Source organism: Miscanthus floridulus, chromosome 17, assembly GCF_019320115.1.
Source record: "Miscanthus floridulus cultivar M001 chromosome 17, ASM1932011v1, whole genome shotgun sequence".
Classification (NCBI taxonomy): domain Eukaryota; kingdom Viridiplantae; phylum Streptophyta; class Magnoliopsida; order Poales; family Poaceae; genus Miscanthus; species Miscanthus floridulus.
This window is the reverse complement of record NC_089596.1, coordinates 43,810,695-43,818,226: the sequence shown is the minus strand read 5'-3', so window position 1 is coordinate 43,818,226 and position 7,532 is coordinate 43,810,695.

Sequence of the window (7,532 nt, the reverse complement as noted above, 5' to 3'; positions counted from 1 at the left end):
TAGAAATAAAAGATAAAAAGGGAGTAGAAAATTATGTTGTCGATCACTTGTCCAGAATGCAGTTTGAAAATTCATAGGAACTGTCCATCAATAATTCTCTATGAGACGACATGCTCTTCAAGATCATGAAATCTGACCCTTGGTATGCAAATATTGTTAATTTTATGGTAGCAGGTTATGTACCACTAGGGGAGAACAAAAGGAAGATCATCTACGAAAGTTGTCTCCACATATGGGATGAATTGCACCTCTTCAGAGTCTGCTCTAATGGCCTGCTCAGGAGATGTGTACCGGCAGAGGAAGTGATGAGGACATGACCTCTATATATATGACCATGCTTGGAGAACCATATAGAGACCAAGGAGATCAGCGAGGGTGTCCTAAGCAAGAAGGAGGCCCGAAGCTCATTCGGTTCAAGTCACCAAGGTGGAGGCCCAAATCAAGTTCGAGTCCATCTCGGCCTCCAGGACCAGTCTGCCTTAAATTGGTCACCCAAGACGTATCCAGACTCTGTTTTTGATGATCCATATATGGATGGAAAGATAATTGGATAAGGAAGCCAACCCAATTGGTCTCATGTCAAAAGCCCTTCGGAATCAACGGAAATCGTTGAAACAAGTCAGCGTCCAGAATCTATTAGGGTGCTACGACACCGTCTTTTGGTCCGTTGGACCGTGTATCGTGTTTGGGCCCATTAGGGGGCGCGTCCAGGGGGGTGACACCCAAGACTCTATAAATAGCAGTCGTCGCTCTCCTTAGGGTTTGGGTTTTGTTTAGTTCTTGATTTCCTCATAAAACAGATATCATTTTGCTACAACTGTGCCACCAAGGCTGCTTGCTGTGAACCAGGGCCCTAGTTCTTGATCTTGTTCGCCTATGGCGATTAGTCCTTTTGAATAAAGACCTGAACTCCTTCTCGTTATCATAAGCCTCATATTTATTTGCAATTTTAGATTGCATTAATCCCGTTCTTGCTTGTGTTCTCGATTCGCTTGCAGGAAAGCCTTCTCGGCGAGGTCAATCGCGATTGTGTGGTTGATAACCAACGGAGCAGTGGTGTAATGGTTGCGGGGGTCCAAATCAGTCTTAGTTCGAAGCCTAGATCATGAACATTGAGTCTCCACCAATCAACTCTATCATACCTTTCGGAAGATCAGGCCTAGTCTACATCAAGTGGTATCAGAGATCTTGTTGCCCGTTAGGTATAACTTTGTTTTCCCCTTAAGATTGTTACTGTTTTTGCATTATCTATAGTCCACAAAAAGCCAAAAAAATATACATCATCACATATTCTCTATCCTATAGCCTCATTGTGCCGTGCAATTTCGTCTCTGTTTCATGTTGTTGAGTTTGTGCCCTAGGTCAAGTTCTTGTTGCTGGTTTTAGATTGTTTTTTAGTCCCATGTGTGTTTTCCCCTTTGTTTTTCATCATAATCCGTGAACATCTCCAAGTCTTGTTGAGTTTCCTTTGTATTCATCAAACCCTAGTCCACGCCATCTTATTTGTTACACTTGTCTTCACTGTTTCCATCAAATCCTTGCTGTCGTGACCAATTTTGTGCGCATTGTTCATGTTTTGTCCTCTAATTCGGAGTGCGTTCGTAAAACTGGTCTAGTTTTCGCATACGAACTCGGATTTCGACGTTCCATATATCAAAATTGATCAAAAAAAAAATTGGATCCGTCCATCCCCCAATTTTGGGGTCAGAGATTTTTATTTTGGTCAAAAAGTGGTCACAAGATCCTCTTTTCGTGGTCACAAGGTTTTTGTCGATTTCGAGCACGTCTTCTGGAAATTCCACAGGCCACGTCTTTCACTTGTTTAAGCTCATATTTTCTATGGTTACTTCTTTTGTGCTCCTAAGTGACAAAAAAATATCAAAAAAATAAAAAGAAAAAGTCGAAATTTCTCAAAAAAAACAACGACAGCTCAAAAAATAGAAAAAAGAGAGGGGCAAAAGAGGAATAATATCTAGAGGAGCACATAGAGAGCACCATTTGAGTTGTGTTTGTGTGTGCTGATTTCTACCTTGTTCCTAATCATATTCTTGCTGTTCACATCACTTGATACATCTGGTACTTGGAACGTGAGTAGGCCAGCAACTAAGACAAGTACTTGGGATACTTATTCAGCTTTGCTATTCAGTTGCGAATTTTGCTATTCCTTGCTACTATATTGTGTCTGTCCAAACTCCACTTTCTTCTAACCAAGTACAGGTTCGCCTTGCAACTGTTACACTCAAGCTACAACTGTATCACAGTCACCGACCGATTGCACCGCTTGTTGCTTTGGTAAGAACACTTGTAAGACCGTGGTAAGACGCTTGAGAGTTGAGTGCCTTGTTTTTCCTTGTCCATAACCTAAGTAGTTGGTAGAGATAATACTTTTGTGTTGTCTTTTGTTGTCTTCTAACAATGACAGGTTGTTCGTATCCACCGACTTATGATGGTATAGGTGCTGATGAGTATATGGAGTGGGAAATTGCCATCGATAACATATTTGCTACTCGCTTTATGTGTCTAAGGAGGAAGGTAAAAAATGCAGTTAGTGTTTTGCGACATTCTGCTTTATCTTGGTGGGAGTCTTTAGATCCTTCTGATAAGCCTCAAACTTGGAATGATATGAAACTTCTTATGCGAGAAACCTTTGTTAATCCACCTCCTATTTTGACTTCATATGATGAGGTGCACCATTTAGAGGAAGAGTTTGTTGTTATTCCTCCTGCTATGCCTAACCTTTTGCAGGACAATGTAGAAAAGAGCGAGGATGGCGTGATAGAAAATGAGAAGCTCATAGCCTCATGTGAACATTCAGAACCATCAACTATTACCCCTGATGAATATGAGAGCAAAGGTAATGCCCATGATGCTAAACTCACAGAAGGTGAGAGTTCTCTTGATGTGCTGAATTTTTCCACCAATCATGCTATGATAGAGCAAATTTTAGTGGAGCATTCGCTTGATTTACCTTTATCACAAGATGATTTGCTTGATGTTTCTTGTGACGAAGATGACTTGCATGATGATATTTATGTTATATACCCATGCAATCATTGAAGAATGATCACGCTATATGTGTGCTGAAAACGAGCACTTGTGCTGAAAATAGACTTGTTATTCATAATGCTAGTGAAGTTGATGAGCTGAAATTGTTGTCTTTTTTAAATACTTTGGGTTACATTGAATTTGATGTTCCGTGTAATCTTAGTTCTTTAGAGGAGAAACTTTATGCCTATGCTGATTTGCCATGGTTCTCTAGACATACATATCATGTTTTTGGTAAATATAACAACCAAGGGCAATATTTGATACAACAAGTTTACATTTGTACAAATCCAAATTCTCCTTTTGTTGTGCAAAGTAATGATCAACTAGAGGATAGTAAAATCAACACTGTTGTTATGCCATATTCCTCTAGTTTTTCTTTTCGAACACAAGTGGAATCCAAAGAAAGGGAGCATATATTTCTTGTTAGTACTAATCTTTTGCAGGATAGTATTGGCAAAGATCATGTGTATTTCAATCGAGCAGACTACATGTCTGTAGGACAAGACATGCTACAAACCTGGATATGTGGTCATATTCTTTCTCACAACATTGTCCATTCCCATTATTTTGGAAACCTCGTTTGTCCTCATATTGTGCAGGATCGACTTCAAACAAAATCGACGCCGAGGACGGCTTTTCGTCAAGAAAGGGAGGATGATGAGGACATGACCTCTATACATATGACCATGCTTGGAGAACCATATGGAGACCAAGGAGATTAGTGAGGGTGTCCTAAGCAAGAAGGAGGCTCGAAGCTCATCCGGTTCCAGTCACCAAGGTGGAGGCCCAAATCAAGTTCGAGTCCATCTCAGCCTCCAGGACCAGTCTGCCTTAAACTGGTCACCCAGGACGCATCTGGACTCCGTTTTCGATGATCCACATATGGATGAAAAGCTAATTGGATAAGGAAGCCAACTCAATTGGTCTCACGTCAAATGCTCCAAGTTCTTGTAAATGCCTCTCTTGAAAAGTTTCAAATGCAGAAGGAGAGTCATGGGCTATGTAAAAGTTATTCATAAAAAAGAGAAGAGAAGAAAAAGTATTGGAAAAAATGGACAAGTGTCCGAGATATCTAAAACAATGGGTACTCAGATGCCCGACTAGAAAAAAAAAGAGATGAATAAGATAGCTCATGTTTTCTTGCAAAGTATTTTCAAAGTTTCACACAAGAGAGACAGGTTTCAAGGAGCATAGTAGAATTAGGATAACCACCATATACATATTTACACACATGCACATCTTGATCTAAGAGTATGACATTTTTCTCCTTGGATGCTTGTTTTGACTTTACAACATATGCAATGCAAGTATGTTCTCACATTCATCCCTATCTGAACTCCACATAAGCTTTTTAGAAATAGGTAAAAAGAAGGCAAGTCATCAATGCCTTGGTAAGAATCCAAAAATACCATATATATTGAGTGATTTGAGAGTACCACAAAAGGAGAAGGTAAGCTATGTTTTGTTTTCAAAAATCTTAAAATGTTTCTCCAATTGACTTGACTAAAGGAAAAAGGTGATATGTTTCAAGCTGTTCCATTCTTCAACCGCCCAAAGTTTCATGGTAGACACTTTGAATCCCGCAGTGCATGCATGACTAGGAATGGTTTTATGTTGATATCTTGTCCTAAGGTTAGGTTTTCAGTAATCCATCCTTTTTATTGAGGACGAGTAAAAGCCTAAGTGTGGGGGAGCTTGTTGACGGTAGTTAACATTCATCACAAACCATCAATATAACTTGCATAAATAGCTAAAATAGATCACCAACATAGACTTAGGTGTTTTAACTAACAAATTTTATGAGTTTTGGTGAATCTGTGTTTCCAGCAGGATTTAATCAGAAAACCACCAACGAGGACCTATTCATCAAAGGAAATCATGGAATTTCATCGCGTAAACAGTGTGGGAAGACTCTAGAACACTCTAGAAGGCGAATCACCGAAGCAGAGCCCGAGTCCCTAACAAGTGGGGCTGGCCGGCCCCACCTATAGGCCGGCCAGCCTATGGGGTCCACCTGGCAGTCCCTCGTTGGTATGTCGGTTCTCCACCGCCATAAGGATTGCATCTCCGCCGTTTATTCAAGTCAGTTTGATTCGAGGGCTGAGGATTGACACTCTGACCTATATATACCTGCCTGCACCCCCCCCTCCAGGGCATGCCAAGTTAGCTCCTGAGAGCTGAAAAGCCAGAAACCCTAATCTATATTTCCACCAGGATTAGGGTTAGCAATCAAGAGAAGATTAGTCATCAATAGTATCTAGTCTTGTGTTAGAGATAGAGAGATAGAGTGAGAAGGAAGAGTTTCGGAGGAGTCCCGACCTATCAGTGCTCTCTCTACGACTTGTACCCTGGCAGAATCAAGTTCTTCATGAGCTTGCTTCTGAGATTTCTCTGGTAATCAACTTCTAATTCAAGTAAGCACCTTGTTCATATTGTTCTTCAAGTTTACGGCTCTCTTTTGAGTACTTTAATCCTTGTAGCTCCTGGGTAAAGTAGTATTCATAGTGTAAATGTGGTGCTTAGACTCAGTTACTTGTGGATATACCCTATTTTCCAGATCGGTGGTAGCTCGCGAGGGTGACTCTTATAGCCTCGTTGAATCCTTTATAGTCCACCTCCCATTAGTAGGCCTAGCAGGACCTTGTTGCTATAGGAAACATACTCTGCATGTGCCTTCTTTAATAATATCCCTAGAATGGAACAATAGAAGACAAAGCTTACCGAAGTTAGAACTAAAAGACCTTAGCAGTCTCCTCTACGCTCCTGTTATCTAGCCTTAATTGTGAAGTTGGGTTAAGTTAGATTTGGTTATTCTCACACACGTTTCCTCAAGTTCGATATAAAACTGGGTACTCCCGGTGAAGTACTAAATCAGTATAATATTCGTGCACTTGTGGATTACTCTATGTGCATTAATTTATACCAACACCCCGCTGCGCCTAGATGTCGGTAGTACTCAATCTTGAAGGCCTTCTTCCAACACCGCTGCTGCCGCTAGAGGAGTTGGAGAAGGAGCGCCATGGCGATGAAGAAAATATTGATGGTTGGCTCAAGAGCTTTGTCTATATCTATCTGTATCTAAGGAGCAAGGAGTGTGTGGATTGCCAAGAAATGCATCCAACCCCGGCTTAAATAGGCCAACCTTGAAGATGGAGAAGCAGAGAGGAGCAGTTAATATACAAAGTAAGCATCAGGGAAGACGAGGCATACTCCGTAGGAAAGCAATGGTGATGCAACTGTGTTGTGTGTAGTTTTGAAATGAGGACACAACTCACGCTAAATTTACAACCGCCGGTACACCAAATGGTCGTGTAGAGCCAGCGGCCATAACGCCTATCCCAATCAGCTCGCGTTCCAAATGGGGATGAAAATGGTACGGATATTTTCCGACCGTATTCGAAACCGAATCCATTTAGAGGGATTAAGATCTGTCCGTATCCGAGTCCGGATATCCAACATCCGATACCGTATCCGTATCCGAATACTCAAATCGCATATTTATGATGTCGATATCCAATCGTATCCTATCCGACATAGTTGACAGTATCCGTGTTCGAATCCGAATCCGGACAGAAATATGAAAACAAATGTAATATCGGTGATATCCGTCCGTATCCGATCCGTTTTCATCCCTGAAATGACAGTGGAATTCAACCCCACTACCACCGCCGCATTGATGGTTTTCAACTGCTGGTTTCATTCCTTACGAGGCCTCCCTATCGGTCCAACCGACGGTGGAAGTATCACACCGACACTTTTATCGCTACGGCAATGAAAGTGGTGACAGTGAAAAGTAAATCTGTATTAGTGTCTCCATCGAGGCAGCCCAGCGCTATCGGCACCTCCTGTAGCCAGCCATGCGTGGCTCCGGTTGGCACCTCCCGCGGCCAACAGGCGAAGCCCGGGTGGGTCCAGTCCAAGTAGGGCGCCGTCATCTCTGACCAAGATGGCATCGGCTCATGTATGCAAATTTATGTGTGAACCTATCTCATGTATGAAAATTTATGTGTGAACCTATGTTGAATTGTAATGCATTTCATAAGCTAATTTTAATGCAATGTATTTGTGTATTATGTGTCTTATTATTTAATGTTATGTGTGACCGTATTTGCGCAATATTGTTCTAAATCTAAAAAAGACAAACTAAACTCTGTACTTTATTTTTCACCAGGGGTAAAATGGTCTTTTTACCCTTGACTTAACACCGTTAAGTGCCAGAAACGGACGGAAGGCCATAAGGGTAAGGGAATTTGGTTTTCGGGACTTACATGTAAGTTCGGAAAAAAAATGGATCATGGAAGGAAGATGCATTATTTTGAGGGCCATAAATATCTCTACGATATATCTTGAGAATGCACTTATTTGATATTGTAATTGTTAATATATATTTATAGAAATGCGATGGAAATTAGATAAATTTGATTTAGAATAAAACCAACGCATGACTTATAATTTCGAATGGAGGGGGAGGCAGTATTGTTTTT